The 16,589-nt window shown below is 41.2% G+C and overlaps 1 protein-coding gene across 2 annotated transcripts in view; it reads right to left on the minus strand.

Annotated features, from left to right (window-relative positions):
- LOC130297331 (proton channel OTOP2-like) overlaps positions 1-16,261 on the minus strand; it is a 122,511-nt gene extending 106,250 nt beyond the window's left edge. For both annotated transcript variants that reach the window (XM_056549708.1, XM_056549706.1), the window contains exon 1: positions 16,033-16,261. The gene's annotated coding sequence lies outside the window, so the exon portion shown is untranslated. The remainder of the gene's footprint in view (positions 1-16,032) is intronic.
- Between the last annotated feature and the right edge of the window lie 328 nt (positions 16,262-16,589).

Below are 16,589 nucleotides of genomic sequence, written 5' to 3' on the forward strand. Positions count from 1 at the left end.
TATATTAGCGAGGACTCTCTATGTATATACTGCTATGACTAAGAGCTATTATATAAGAGAGCACTTGCTATATATATATATATATATATATATATATATATATGTATATATATATATATATATATATACACACACACCACCATGACTAAGAGCTATATACAGCTTGAAATGCATTGGAATTTCACTTTCCTTTTACTTGCATTTTTCTTTTATTTGTATTTTTTTAATGCTGGACATCACTATTTTTATTCCTAAATTGTCACATAATAGAAGGGTTACACTAAGGACTGAACTACTGCTAAGGATAAGCCAGCAGAGTTAAGGTAGAGGGGTGGGGAATATTATATACAGGAAGTAAGGCTGTGTACATATTGCAACGGCACAGCAAAGAAGGGGTTGCACTAGGCATTAAACTGCTGCTGCTGCAGTGGAAAACAGATTGTAGGGAAAGGAGATGCCTAGTAGCCAAGAATTAAAAACTATTTTTCTGGCACAAATAGTCATTCTTCGTAAATAAAGTGATTTTCAGAGATGTTAGGAAGCACATGAAAGGAAGTTTTTTTAAACAGTGACAATGTTAATGGTAATTCCCTCCCTCTATATTGCCGAACTGCAAGGTCTGTATAGTGAGGATAATATACTGGGAAATTTTATCAATTGGTTTGCGACACACAACGTGTATAGATATATATATATATATATATATATATATATATATATATATACACACACAACGTCTTTGCTCGCAGATACTAGAAAGTGAGCCCAGGAGCTAAACTCGCTTCTAAGATGGTGGGCATCGACTGCTATTAGCCAGTGTAAATAATAGCTGCTGCGGGTTTGGGGGCACTTATGCTCATATTGCTGATCAAAGCTATGCTTCGGCATAGCATTGAACAGTGAAAGCAATCAAAATATTGATTATAATAGTCCCTTATAACAATAATAAAAAAATTTGCAAAAAATATAACAACCTCTTCATTAACACAAATCCAAATACTCGCCTTTTCCTATTTTCTTAATAAAAAAATGTATACAAAAAAATAAATAAACATATTGTCAGAACTATTAAACTTCAGTGTGAATGGCAAAAAAACTACCAAATGCCAGACTTACAGATTTTTGGTCACCTCATGTATCAGAACAAAACAAATAAAAAGCCATTATAAAGTCCTAAAATAAAAATGATACAGATAAAAAGTCATTGGGGGTCAGAACAGGGCAATTTTAACCTCTTAAGGGCCCATGACGTACCGGTATGTCATGAGTCCCCTCCCGTTCTATAACGCGGGGTCACACGGGGCAACTGGCCATTGTTAGAGGCCAGGCCCGACGTGTCATAGCGGGTCGGGCCTGGCCTCTAACAACGGCCGGGACCCGTGGCTAATAGTGGGCGGCATTGATGGCGGCGCCGCGCGCTATTAACCCTTTAGATGCAGCGTTCAAAGTTGGTCGCCACGTCTAAAGTGAAACTAAACTAATGCTGGTTAGCTCACACAGCTGTAGGACAGCAGGAGAGTCCCTTACCTTGCCTCCTGTTGTCCGATCGCCGAATGACTGCTCAGTGCCTGAGATACAGACATGAGCAGTCAAACGGCAGAATCATTGATCAATGGTTTCCTATGAGAAACCGTTGACCAATGTAAAAGATCAGTGTGTGCTATAGCCCCCTATGGGAGCTATAACATTGCAAAAAAAAAAGTGAAAATAAAAGTTAATAAAGATCATTTAACCCCTTCCATAATAGAAGTGTAAATTAAACATATGTGAAATCTCTGTGTGCGGAAATGTCCGACTTATAAAAATGTATAGTTAATTTAGCTGCACGGTCAATGGCGTATGCGTCCAAAATAGCGTATTTTTGGTCACTTTTTATATCATGAAAAAATGTATAAAAAGCTATCAATAAGTCCGATCAATACAAAAATGGTACCGCTAAAAACTTAAGATCAAGGCGCAAAAATGAGCCCTCAAACCGTCCCATATGCGGGAAAATAAAGTAGGTATAAGGGTCAAAAAATGACAATTTTAAACGTAGAAATTTTCCTGCATGTAGTTATGATTTTTTTCAGAATTACAACAAAATCACACCTACATCATATGGATTTTTAGGTGCAAAATTGAAAGAGTTATGATTTTTAAAGTTAAGGAGGAAAAAGCAAAAGTGCAAAGACGGAAAAACCCGGGTTCTTAAGGGGTTAAATATACTTTTTTTTTCTTTTAGCAAAAGTTTACTTATTTTTTTCAAAGTAGGTAAATAAAACAAAACCTATATAAATTGTGTATTGCTGAAATCGTATTGACCAACAGAATAAAAACTTGTCATCTTTATTATAAAGTGCACTGAATAGAAGCAAACCCCCCAAAGATACAAAAATGCATTTTTTTTCAATTTTACTCCACAGATACTTTTTTTTCTATAGATACTTTCTTTTTTCATAGATATTGTGGTATAAGGAGTGATGTCATTACAAACTACAATTGGTCCTGCATGAAATAAGCCCTCACATTCTCTGTTTTGGAGTTGTAACAGGTTTTGGAGCTGTCCCAAAATGACAAAGTGAAGAAGAAATAGCTTTTGTATAAAAAGACAAAAAAAAGTAGTATAGAGTGAACAGCAGGCAGTGGTTGACTAGTGGTTGTTGTAGTAGCCAGTGGACAGCAGGCAGTAGTTGACTGTTGGTAGTTGTAGTAAGCAGAAGACAGCAGGAGTAGTAGATTGGCGGTAGTTTTAGTAGCCGGTGGACAGAAGGTGCTGGAATGAGGATAGTTGTACTAGCCAGTGGTTTTTATGCTTATTGGATCATATTTTTTGCAGTGCACGGGTGCCAATATGGGGACTAAATCTTTCTCTTCACATCTTTGTTTTTTGGTGTGAAGATCAGTATATTTTCTTGGACCAGAACCCATTTTAAAACTGCATCCACTGGTATAGACATGTGGTTGTTCTGTGGAGATCTACTGGGTCCAGTAGACTACATGAACTACAATTGTCTCAATTTAAGGTTCACTTTTTTAGCAGAACCAAATTCAAATACCCCTTTCTTGTACTTTTGACGGCTAATGTGCATGAAGCCAGGGTAGACACCTAAATATACAGAAAGCCCTTGTCAGGGAATACCCTTAGAGCTAACTCTTATTATTCCCACCACACCAGGGTCCCCATGAGGGAGTTTATTTGTTAAAATAGAAACTTTTAATCTGATAAAATTTTCAAGTAGAAGCTGATAAAGGTGTCCTTCTGTGATTTTATTTGTCATACACTATATTTATGGATTCTTAATAAAGAAATGTTACAGCACTTACAGCACGTGTTGACCTTTTGAATCAATGTAATTGTGTGTGCAGTGATCTATATTTGGTTAATCCCAGAAAATACAGGTAATGCAAAGTAACAGGCCTAGTGAATGTTCATTCTCACCGCTAAAAAGGTATTTTTTGTTAAACTTACCTAGAAATTCTCTATATTCTGATAAACCCAGAAAATACATGCAATATGATATGACAGCCCCAATGAATTTTCACTCTTACCACTAGAAATGCATTTTTAGAGGTAAAACACAGATCAGTCCCTCTGCACAATGCTTTGCTTAAATTGCTTTGTGTTGTAGTGTGATAGCTTTCTATAGGCTCATTGGCCCTCATATACTAAAGTCAACCCGACTCTTTTTGTCGGGTTGTGTGACCAAATTTGTGTTGCATAGCCCATGCAACACAAATTTGGTTGCACAACCTGCCAAAATATATAGCATCACTCCGAGTGTTTTTTAAACCCGTCAAAATGGGGGTGATTATCACCAAAAGCGGCGTGTCCCCCCCCCCCCCAAAAAAAAAAAAAAACACTCGGAGTATGATGAAAAACTCACAGGAAAACCTGTGAATTTTTCTTCACCAAAACCCAAAATGAAATGAAATGACTCAAAACTGACTAAATCCTACCCCCATCATGGGGGGTAGTAGTACAGGGGCAAAGGGGTTGATCGCATCGGATCTCACTTCTGAGCCCCGATCCGATCAAAAGTTATTAAGCAGGGGAGCAGACGGCTTGCTCCGCTCCCCAGCGATGTACGATGTATTTTACTTTCATTTTCAAATTTCCCGCTGGGATCCTTGAATTGCCAGTACTGAAGCCATTCAGGGATCCCTGCGGGGTTCTCAAATAGAAGAGCTGCGGTGGGGAGAGATATATAGAATCTCTGGGGGTTTTGTATATGTCTGGCTCCCACAACTTCTATATATATTGTCCCCCACCGCAGCGCATTTATATATATGTATACATATGCCCCCCGCACAGCGCAATCATATGCCCCCAGCAGCGCATGTTATATATGTCCCCTGCACAGCACTATCATATGCCCCCAGCAGCGCATGTTATATATGCCCCACGCACAACGCAATCATAAGCTCCCTGTAGCACTATCATTGACAAGCATTTTATTAGCAGAGCATCTCTCTGGGAAGCCGCTGACCGATGCTTTGCTAATGCTCTGCTTGTCAGTGATAGTGCTTCAGAGGCACTTCGCTTCTATACACAATCCTCCTGAGTACAAACACCACAGCTGCCCCATTGCCTCCCCCATGTCCGGTGTTATAATTACCTGTTCCTGGGGCCGGGGTCCTTCTGGCTCCGGCGCTGCTGCTGTGCTCTGCGATGCGCAATGACGAGTGACGCCCCCAATGCAACGTCACCATCAGTGCGCACAGTGACAGTGCACAGCAACAGCGTCGGAGCCAGAAGGATCGTATCCCCTGGGGATGGGGAAGGCAATGGGGCAGCTGTGGTGGTTGGACTGAGGAGCACTGTGTCTAGAAGCGAAGTGGGGACCAGATAACTCTATATATCTGGTCCCCACTTCTCTTCTATGCACATATGCCTCTGAAGCGCTATCACTGACAAGCAGAGCATTAGCAGAGCATCGGTCAGCGGCTTCCCAAAGAGATGCTCTGCTAATAGAATGCTTGTCAATGATAGCGCTACCGGGAGCTTATGATTGCGCTGTGCAAGGGGCATTTATAACGTGCTGCTGGGGGCATATGATAGCGCTGGGCGGGGGGCATATATAATATACACTGCTGGGGGCATATGATAGCGCTGTGCGGGGGACATATATAACATGCGCTGCTGGGGGCATATGATAGCACTGTGCGGGGGGCATATATAATATACGCTGCTGGGGGCATATGATAGCGCTGTGCGGGGGGCATATATAACATGCGCTGCTGGGGGCATATGATAGCGCTGTGCAGGGCGCATATATAACATGCGCTGTTGGGGGCATATGATAGCGCTGTGCGGGGGACATTTATATTTATAAATGGGCTACGGTGGGTATATGATTGCGCTGTCCGGGGGGCATAAATACAATTTACCATGCAACACAATTTCCAACCCGTGGGACACACATTTTTTTTCCCATGCGACACATTAGTAAATCAGGGGAAAAAATACATGGAGTAAATGAAGAAACACTCAGAGATAAACCCAACACTCTTAGTAAATCAGGGCTATTGTGCGGTCACATTTCTAGGATTTGTAGTGCAGCAGAATGACAGGACACAGTAATGCCGGTTAGCCCATGACACAATGCTTTGCGCAGATTGCTTTGTGATGTAATGTTAAAGACATAGCTTTCTAACGGCTCCATGTACAGTCACACTGCTTGGATTTTTAGTGCAGCAACTGGACACAGTAAAGAAAGCTCCTGTTCTGGACAGCATGGGAGGGGAGGGGGCCCATAACAGGGGACAATATGGAAAACTGAAGTGGGTAGGGGGCAGGAAGGGGTTAACACTGGGGAGGTGACATCAGTAAAGGGGTATGGCCAGAGGAAGGGGTTAAAAGGGCCCTGGGTACACGAGAAGAACAGTTGGCGCAGGAGGAGAATTGCCCACCCACCCTATGTAGTGGCATTGTTGTGTTATACTGTTTGTGTCTTTTCTTTCAGTCACAGCGGCAGGAGCTAGAGGGGGACTTGGAGGCACTGAAGAGAAGGAGTCCGAGCAGCGGAGACAGCAATATGGTGCAGCTGAAGATGGTACCTAGCTGGTTGGGGTTAAATCCCTGCAGGTAAGGTCCCAAAGGGAAGGTAGGCTCTGAATGGGTGCCCTTGGGTCAAGTAGGAGACCTGAAAAAGCTGTGCCGCCATTCCAAGTCCTGCTTTTGCTAGAGATTTTTTACAATGTTATTGCACTTTATAAGGTTTAACTGGGTATTAATAAGATGCTTTTTATATGGTATTTTGTTATTTTTGCTATTTAATAAAAGTGGGTTCTCTGTGGCCTTTACACCACAAGGTGAGTCAGTGGTTCTTTCATGGGTACTGAGGTCAACCCACTACACAATGATTTGCTCAAGTTGCTTTGTATCATAGTGTGTATCATAGTAGTCCCAGAGTGAGTTCTTCTACTGCTCACTACTCAGCTTTCTCTGTAAGATGGCTTCAATGCAGTGCACAGAGTTTCATGAATCTCTTAAACCATCGGTATGCAGTCTTCTGATTGGCCTGGTAGCTTTATTCAACATAATGCATGCAATGTTTAGCTAACCTGGGGTCATGTGATCTTGCTGATAGTTGCAGAGTATTCTATGTTACCCTGTCATCATCTCAATGTTACTTCCTCATTCTTTCATGCATTCAGGCACTAAAACGCCATGTGTTCCTTAACCTTTCTCTTACAATAGTGCAGTTACCAAGTTCTAATGTTGGTAAACCGTATTTTAGGCACTGTTTGGAGTGAGAGCAGGTTCCACAGATTCGGTTCGCTCATCTCTACTACATATAACATATAATAAAACTGTTATGTTTTTAAATGAATATTGCCATACAGGTGTAGTCAGGGGCTGGCTGTGTGCCATTCAATACTTTTTATTCCTAATTGTTTACCAATGAGAAAAATACTGTGGTATAATAATGAATGATAAGCCCTTATTACCTCATATGCACACAACATGACACACCTTTTATGTCCCATGCTATTATGCTGTCTTTTCATGAAGGCGTCTCACACAATGAATTTGATGACAAATCATTGCTAAGTCTTTGTAACTTCAGAAGAGGAAGGATCTCATTTATGTGTTTTTGTGTATCGAATAACATTGACTAATACTGTACCATGGTAATTTGATTTGTTATCTCAGTTGGATAGTGTTGCAGATTAGTGAATTCACATTTGTAGAAACCTCTGTTGACTTTAGCTTTTCTAAACAATGTACTTCATATATACGGAGAAATGTGCAAGAAGAATCATAGCTTACTTCAGAATTAACAATAAAAGCATATTCTTAAAGCAGATGAGAGCGACTTTACAGTTGTTTTATACCATATACAGTATTTCTAATGCTGTATTTATAGGTTTTATTTATATGTATTATGTATATGTTTTCATATGTTTTACCATTCTAAGAAGGGTTTCTGTATTTTCTCTCTCCCATGTGGAATCACACAGTGTATCTATAGTTTATTTATGGCATTCACTAACAAAATGTACCCTTTTATAAGACTGCAAAAAGGTCATAGGCTATATAAGAATATAAAAAATACACAGATGTTTAGAAAGGAAACTAGTATCCAGAATGTTTGTTTAAAGAAAGTAATAAAAAAGTAAGTAAGTACTACCTCTGTAGTAAATACAACTGGTTAGTAAATAACATGAGACATCTCGTAAGTGTTTCAAAACCACATTAGGGCTGCCATTTTCCACTTCACAATATAATTACATGGTCTGTAACAATGGCATTTATGACAATGACTACTGCAAGAAAGACATTTTACAGAAACAATGACATTTTTTAGGTGTCTTAGTTACTTAGTTATCATTACATACATACAAAGGCTTTAAAAGAAGAACAATACTGCTAAATCACTTATTTTACATGGCCAAAAGGGTGTGATAGTATGGCCGGGTGCTACAATTGGGTTAAGAGGGTCAAGCAATCTGTAATGGAACTACTGAAGACTAGAGATGAGCGATCGGCTTGCAGAACTTTTTGTAACATACATACATAGGGGGAGATTTATCAAAACCTGTCCAGAGGAAAAGTTGTCCAGGTGCCCATAGCAACCAATTAGCTCACTTCTTTCATTTCAATCGGATTGGTGGCTATAGGCAACTGTGCAACTTTTCCTTTGCACAGGTTTCAATAAATCTCCCTCATAGTTTGTAAGGTTAACAAAAAGGCAAGAATCCATTGAGTTCAACCCAAAACCCTACTGTGTTGATCTAGAGGAAGGTAAAAAAAAAAAACAAACGCGGCCGATGCAAATAACCCCATGACAGAGGAAAATGTTTAACTTCGCTAAGATCTATTTGCCCAGGCCCAGTACAGGTAACAGCAGCCAGCTGTATAGTTTCAGAGAATAGAAAGCCATTGTGGATTGGTTGACTCATTCTCAGTCATCTCAATAGGAGATAGTCTGACGATATGACATTGTGCCAAGTGGATTCCTCATTGTCTACAGTTACATTGTGTGGTGAAAATGTCTATCCTAGATGGCCTTTCCATCATCTTGTTGCAGAGGTAGTAAAGGTGAAAGCTGTGGCCGAGCAGAGCAGTAATGGGACTGGTGGTGGTAGGCATGGTGGGGATACTTTAAGACATCATGATGGATATGCCAAGGTGGAGCAAAGAGCCCATGATCTTACATCAAAAGTTCATACTAGGAGGAGTGTGCCATAATCATTGATAAAGAGGTGCAAGACCTCGAAACGCGTCTGATACGGCAATAAAGAACACTTTTAAATAACTGAGACTCACCACATCTTTATTCCATCTACGGTCGGCGCCGAACATCCCGGGAACCTTTTTTCCAGACCCTGAATACTAGGAGGAGTGGAAGAGACAATAAGGAGGAATTTGATAATGACAATGTAGTGTTGGAAAGAACATGGGAACAAGGAGAGAAGGAGGTCGTATCACAACAGTAGGGTACTGATACTGTCAGTGAAGAAGAGAATAGCCCAGGTAGGGCCAGAACATAGTCCTGCTGGTCTAATCAGCTCAGGAGCAGGTGACAGTAACACTCCTGCATCTGTAGGTCCGAGACATTTAAGTGGAGAAGCAAGGTCAGGTGGTGGAGTACCTGTCCGGTATTTTGCCATCTGGAAATTATTTTTCTTGCTTATCAGATGCAGAAAATGTGTTACTTTGCCATCTCTGCAAACATGTGGCCAGGGCACGAGTATTGGGAACATTTAATTAGCTTTTTACACTGCTTTGTGTTGTACATCTGTCACAGATTTGTTGCACTAGTGCAAAAAGGGCAAAAGTGATTTTGTTAAAGTGATTTTGACAAAAATTACTTTGGTACACACTTTTGCTTTCCTACTTTGCAGTGGTAAGAGATTTATGAACTGCAAATTTTCTCAAAAAGTTGCAGATTTGTCGCATAGCCCTCAATTTCACCATAATCAAACGCCAGGCCAGACCTCATCACTGTTGAGGTCTCACCGTTCATCCCATCAGTTATTGATTGGGGAATCTATGTCATACAGACAACAGTATTTGCCCAGTCACCCTATTGTAGTTCTGTTTAATTTGCACCTGGCCAAGTTGTAAGTGGTGGAGACCTTAGTGTACGATCTTGTGGACTTGAAGGCTTTTAATCAACTAATGGGGTATGCCCAGCCACCATTATTTAGCAAAAAACATAAAGCTGTTCCTGCTTTGCACAATCATGTTACAGAGAGGGTGGGCCAGTGCATGCTGTTACTTGGGGTAGTAGTCATGACCAGGGCCAATACATGTCTTACATCTCACTAAGTTACTATCTTGCAGTACGAGACTCCACTGCAACAAGGCCAGGAAGAAGTGCCACCTTCATGGCTATGCTGATCCGCTTACCCTTCTGACACCTGCCGTCTATCCTCCTCGTCATCCAGATGTCATCCATGGACATCTTACACTCCCTCACAGGGAAGAGCGTAACTTATCCTCCTCCCCCTCTCTCCTTTCATTGATGCAAACTTAAATGGGCACTGTCACCAACATTTTTTTTTATATGTTGTAGTATTTATGTACTACAACATATCTCTAATAGTTTCATTTTTTTTCAATTTTTATTAAAGTGGTTTAATTTACATTTGAAAGCGGCCACTAGGGGTCTCCCTCCTAGTGGCCGGCTGCAGGCTGGAGTGACGTCACGCTTGAATTCGGACCCAGCTTGCTTAAGGTACCGTACCCTTTCCACCCCTCTGTTACTCCTTCTCTCCCCTGTCCAACCCCCCCCCCCCACAACCCCCCCACCGTCACCCGGTTCCACAGTCTACCCCCCCCCGTCACTCATGTCCACCCCCCCCCGTCACCCATGTCCACCCCCCGTCACCCATGTCACCCCCCCTGTCACCCATATCCACCCCCCCTGTCATCTATGTCTGCCTTGTCCACTCCCCTGTCCATCCCTGTCACTCATGTTTACCCCCCCCCGTCTACCCCCGTAGTCTACCCTGTCACCCATGTCCACCCTCCTGTTCACCCATCTGTCCCTTTGTCACCCCAGTCCACCCCTCTCTGTCACTCCTGTCCCTCTTTTACCCCCTGGTCACCCTTGTCCACCCCTTTTACCCCCTGTCTCCCATGTCCGCCCTCCAGTCATCCATGTCCACCCCCCATCCAACCCTCTGTCACCCCTGTCACCCATGTTCACCCTCCATTGTCCACCCCTCTGACCACATCCTTGTCACTCATGTCCACCCCTATTCACCCCTCTGTCACCCCTGTCCACCCCTCTGTCACCCCCTATTCCCCTGTCACCCTTGTTCACTCTTCTAAACCCATCTATCACCCATGTACACTCCTCTACACCCATCTGTCACCCATGTACACCCCTCTGTCACCCATGTACACTCCTCTACACCCCTCTGTCACCCATGTACACTCCTCTATACCCCTATGTACACTCCTCTTTACCCCTCTGTCACCCATGTACACTCCTCTACACCCCTCTGTACACTGCTCTACACCCCTTTGTCACCCATGTACACTCCTCTACACTCCTTTGTCACCCATTTACACTCCTCTTCACCCCTCTTTCATTCATGTACACTTCTCTACACCCCTCTGTACACCCCTCTGTAACCCATGCGGAGCCTAATAGGTTTGTTTTGCAGGTTTCGTCATGATGGCCCGGACCAGATGGAGAAGAGAAGGGAATGAAGCAAATTAGAGAAGACGTCATTGGTGAGTTGCTGTATAAAGCAGCACTTTAAACTACATACCCACTGAAAAACAGATATAGTGCATTGCATTTTTTACTGTTCCCCCCCCCCCCCTTTTTTTTTTTTGCTCGTTAATCTCGGTAGCCCTGCGAAAAAAATTTTTGCCGAGGTGTGCCCGACCCAAAAAAGGTTGGGAAACACTGCTCTAGTTGTTTTACCACTACAACTCCCAGCATGCCCTGACAGCTAATAGATGTCAGGGCAAGCTGGGAGTTGTAGTGGTAAAACAGCTGGAGGCACCCAGTATAGGTGAACTAAGGGCGGAAGTCAGCCCCCCCAGCAGGCATCAGTGACGTCACACCTGCTGGGATAGTCTGCATGGTAGTGAGCATACTACCAGGCAGACATAAAGTTATTTCTAAGATGGTAAAAAAAAAAAATAAAGGCAGGGAGGTGGTTAGGGTTAGATGGACAATAGGCAGGGACAGAATAAAAAATATAGGATGGTGGGAGCTACCCTTTAAGTGCTGTTACACTGTCTTAGATCTGCTAAGCCTGGGTGAGAAAAGCCACACAGTAAAGAAGTTCTTCACTAGCTCTCTGTTTGTAATCTGAGATTTTGAAAGTGGTCACTGATAATGGCAGAAACATTGTGGCTGCCCTGCATCTAGGAGACATAACACACCCTCGCTGTATGTGCTAAATCTGGGAAAATTGTGGAAGTCTCAGTGATGTGCTGGCTATGTGTAGAAAAGTTTGCATTTGGTTTAGCTGTTCTTATGCTTTTAAACATGCTACTTGACCTACAGCATCAAAATAGTCTTCCTCAACACTGCCTCACTTGTTACATTCCAACGTGGTGGAACTTAACTCTACAGATATTGGACCAGCTGTACCTGCAAAAAATTGTGACAGGCTACCTAATGCAGCAGACAGACAGTTTTTGGAGCCAGTGTGAATTTCAGCTTATGTATCAGATACCTATCACTTGCTCAGGCCTTTTGAAAGAGGCAAAAATATTTGGCAGAAAGGACAACAGGGGAATTAGTAATGTTATGCCACTAATTTTCCTTCTGGAGCAAATGGGCAAATGGTCACAGTGATGATTGAACAAGGAGGACTAAAAGAAGGTGCACATCTGACTGGCAGCAGTATGGATGCTTTTCTTTAGAAGGAGTTTGATGAGGAAAGTTGGACCTGAGGATATGGAATCTGTCAAAGGGATAGGGGACAAGGAACCAACAAAAGGCAGTGATGAGGACAAGGACCATGATGACCCTCCTAGGTAGTATTGGACAGAGTTTGGAAAAGGCAGGGCCTCTGAAAAGCTGGCAAGGGTGGCCAGTTTCTTTTTTGAAAAGTTGGCCATGGCTGTTCCGTCCACCCTTTAGTGTAGCTTTAAAGAGAGAGTTCAGAGTGGCAGACAGTGGAATCACCCATAAGCAAACAAGATTGTTTGCAAGCAACATGGAAAAACTCAGGTTTGTTAAAATGCCTCAGGCATGGATTAGTGATTAATTTTAAAATTCTGTGCCAAATGCCACTGATTAGACAGTACTACCACCACCTCTGTTGTCCACAGTCTACAACTTTCACCAATCTACCACTGTCTGCTGTCTGCTGGCTACTACGATTACCACCTGTCCACCATTACCTGCTGTCCGCTTGATACTACAACTACCACCAGTTCACCACTGCCTGCTGTCGATTTGTTACTACAACTACCACCACTGCTTGCTGTCTACTGGCTACCTCAACTACAACTCCCCCCCCCCCTCCAGTCCACCATTGTCTGCTGCCTGCGGACTACTACAACTAAAACTACCACCAATCCACCACTGCCTGCTGTCCTCTAACTACTATAACTATCATGATCCCACTGTTGTGCTGTCAGGTGGCTACTACACTACAACCAGTCCACCATAGCCTGTTGTCTATAGGCTACAACTACCACCAGTCCATTTCTATTGCGGCTGCTACTACCAGTCAGACCTGCATATACACAACCCATGATCCCCAAAAAAGGCATAATTATTTTGCTTTTCAAACAAAAGCTATTTTTTACTTTACTTTTTGGGGCTCCAATCTGGTTGCAAGTCACAAAAGGTAGAAATGTTGGAACACTTGGAAAAGCCCATTGCAGCTTCACTTGCCAGAATCAAAACCTGTTGGAATGTTTGGAAAAAGACATTGCATCGTCCGATACCTCTGTGTGCATTTGAACAGTGATAGGCATCTGTCAACAAAAAGGGGTACTTTATACACCTTTATTTTAGAGTTAAAAAACATACAAAATCTGCTTGTTAAAATGCACACAGAGGTAATGTATTTTTCCAAACGTTCCAAAAATTATGATTTTTTTAAGAGTAGTAACAGGTTTTGATTCTGGCAAGTGAAGCTGCAATGAGCTTTTCCAAGTGTTCCAACAATTCTACCTTTTGTGAGTTGCAACAGGATTGGAGCCCCAAAAAGTAAAGAAATACATTGAAAAAAATTGCTTTTTTTTTTCTTTTGTGTGTGTTTTTAAGCAAGCTGTTACCATGGGTTAGCGCATGTGTCTGTAACTTTAAAACTACTTGAATACATCCCTAGGTGACCCTAGGAGTATTATACAGAGCATAAGCACTGGAAGGATTACAATTTTTTTTATCAAAGTAATTTACAAATCTATTTTACTTCCTGTCACTAGTTGATTTAAAAAAAGAAAAATGTTTTCCACCGGAGTACCCCTTTAACTTTTTTGAAAAAGTCGGCAAGCTTTTGAAAAGTTTGCTCAACTCTACTGAAGACCTACTGTATATGAGAAACATTACTAAACTTTTCTGTTGGAAAACTGTTCTTAATTTTGCAATTCTTCCATTCCAAGGAGCAATATGGCCTCTCCCTATCATTGTTGGTGCTGCCTCATGCTAACTTAGTAGGAAATAGAATTATAAGAAAAATGGCAGCAAACTACCAAACTTTCTCCTGAATGACATCTCATACGTGAATATGTTTCAACACAAACTAAACTTGGTTCAAATTGCACATAAATCTGCTTCAATAAGACCCAAACTTGTTTTTGATTCATATTATCCCTGCTCCTGCACACTTACAGGTCAGGACTTAAAGGGGTATTCCAGGATTTTTTTTATTTGATTATGCTACAGGGGCTGTAAAGTTAGTGTAGTTCATAATATAGTGTCTGTACCTGTATGTGATGGTGGTCTCACAATTCTAGTATTTTGGCCACAAGGTTTATTTTTAACATTATACAAAATTATTGTTGTCTCAAGTTTTCTCAGGTTGCAGTGCGGCCTGAAACATTACATCACTAGTCAGGTGTTCAGAGGGAAACTGTCTTATTCAATAGGTGGAACGACCAATGGGTGGGGGCAGGGGGGTGATCATTCTGTAGTTATGCAACCGCTGGAGGCATCCTGGTTAGAAAACACTGGTCTATTGCATGATCGGCAACAAATGTGTGTTTCAAAGGGTGTGGTAGCTGATATGTGGGAGGGAGAAAAGTGATCTCACACTTACAAACAAGGAAACATGGGGCATGTAGTTGCAGAGAGAACTCCAACACAAAAGGAGTACATAAAAAGATAGACACAGCTTTATGTAATCTCACATCATAGCCATTTAGCCCCCAGACAAGCATGGGTCCTTCCTAAGCATGTCCACTACTGTCTGGAAGGTAAGTGCTAAAATCACCTTATAGTGAATAACCCCTTTAAGCAGCAATGCTGTATGCATCATCATTTATATTCACTACATTCTCTAGGCCAGATACTTTGCACCCAATCCAGACACTCCGTATGCTGTACAGCAAAGACTCCTGCCTTTGCTCCTATGTCTGCTTTGCATGGGCAATCCCAGGGAAATCAGGACACTTCTGAATCCGAAACAAATCTGTCAGATTCACCAAATTAAACTCAAAACAAATCTCTAGTTTGTTTCACTATACCTGCAACATTCAATCCTAAAATGCAGTGCAATATAGAAATTAAGGTTTTACGCATAAAAGCATCACAATAATTCTTTAAACACAAGTTTAAATCAAAATTTCAAGGAGATACAGTCATTTACATTCATTATTGTTCTGTCTAAATCAGTAGGGCTGGAAATATGATGCTTGTCATTAAGGAAAATATAACTAAGCAATCATATAAGTAAAAAAAAAAAAAAAGGCCAATCATTTGAAAGTCATTCTAGTACAATGCCAAATGAAAGCTGTGAAGATGATCTACAAATCATGGCTCCTTATCTCCATACAAAGCAATAAACTGTACAACATATATATATATATATAGATAGATAGATAGATAGATAGATAGATAGATAGATACACATAGCTGTAATAACACGTTCTCAAAATATTCACATGCACTTTCTCTGACTTATAATATCAACAAATAAAATGCAGAAAAGCATATTTACATACTGTTTGAACCAATATATATATATATATATATATATATATATATATATATATATACAGTGCTACAAAAATATCTCACAGGCTGAAACTTTGATGGCTATTTTAGGATTATTTAACCACAACTAAAAACATGAAGAACACTCAAGGTCAGATAAACACTGCACTGAGACACAAACATTTTCAACAACAAATCTAAAAAGTTTTTTTTATTTTTTTATCTAATAATGTTTATTTCAACAGAGGACTAAAATATGTTTTCTATAGAATACTGAAATGGAAGTTTCTAAGAAAACATACAGCATCTCTGAAGGTTAAAAGGGATTTTATGTTTCCTACAAGGATTTAAAGATAATTATCCTCCAAAATGGAAAATGACCTAACAAAGCTTAAATAAATGTAAGAGAGCACATGCATCATCATGCTTAATTGTTAAAGGACAAGTTTAAAGTCCTTACCTTCTGCAGGTCCCAGATGAAGTCAATGTACCAGTGCTAAACAGAGAAATACTTTTGAAGTGCTACTTTAGAGAGAGATTGAAACAGGTATTCCAGCCCTTCCTGCACATTTGAAGTTGCAAAACTTCCCTAAAAGTGACTTGGTCTGTGAGCTAAGAAGTTGTGGACCAACAAGTTCTATATAAGTGACACTCCCAGGAGTCTAGTGACAGGATGTGCTGTGTGTGCATCTAGGAACAGTTGTATGCAGGAAAGTTTGTCACTAGTGAAACCAACACCCACAGGCTGCACAATTACTCTAATCTGTAATACCTGCCTAGTGGGGGGTCATGCTTTTTCCAGCAAGCTAAAACTATAAGGAGGAAGATCTGCAGACTGCGTTATGTATATCACTTGGTAACATTATTATTAACCCCTTAAGGACTCATCCATTTTGGCCTTAACCCCTTAACCCCTTGGGGACCGAGCCCATTTTGACCCTAAGGACCAGAGCATTTTTTTGCAAATCTGACCACTGGCATTGTAAGCATTAATAACTCTGGGATGCTTGTACTTAT

The sequence above is a fragment of the Hyla sarda genome, chromosome 13 (genome assembly GCF_029499605.1).
Source record: "Hyla sarda isolate aHylSar1 chromosome 13, aHylSar1.hap1, whole genome shotgun sequence".
NCBI lineage: Eukaryota > Metazoa > Chordata > Amphibia > Anura > Hylidae > Hyla > Hyla sarda.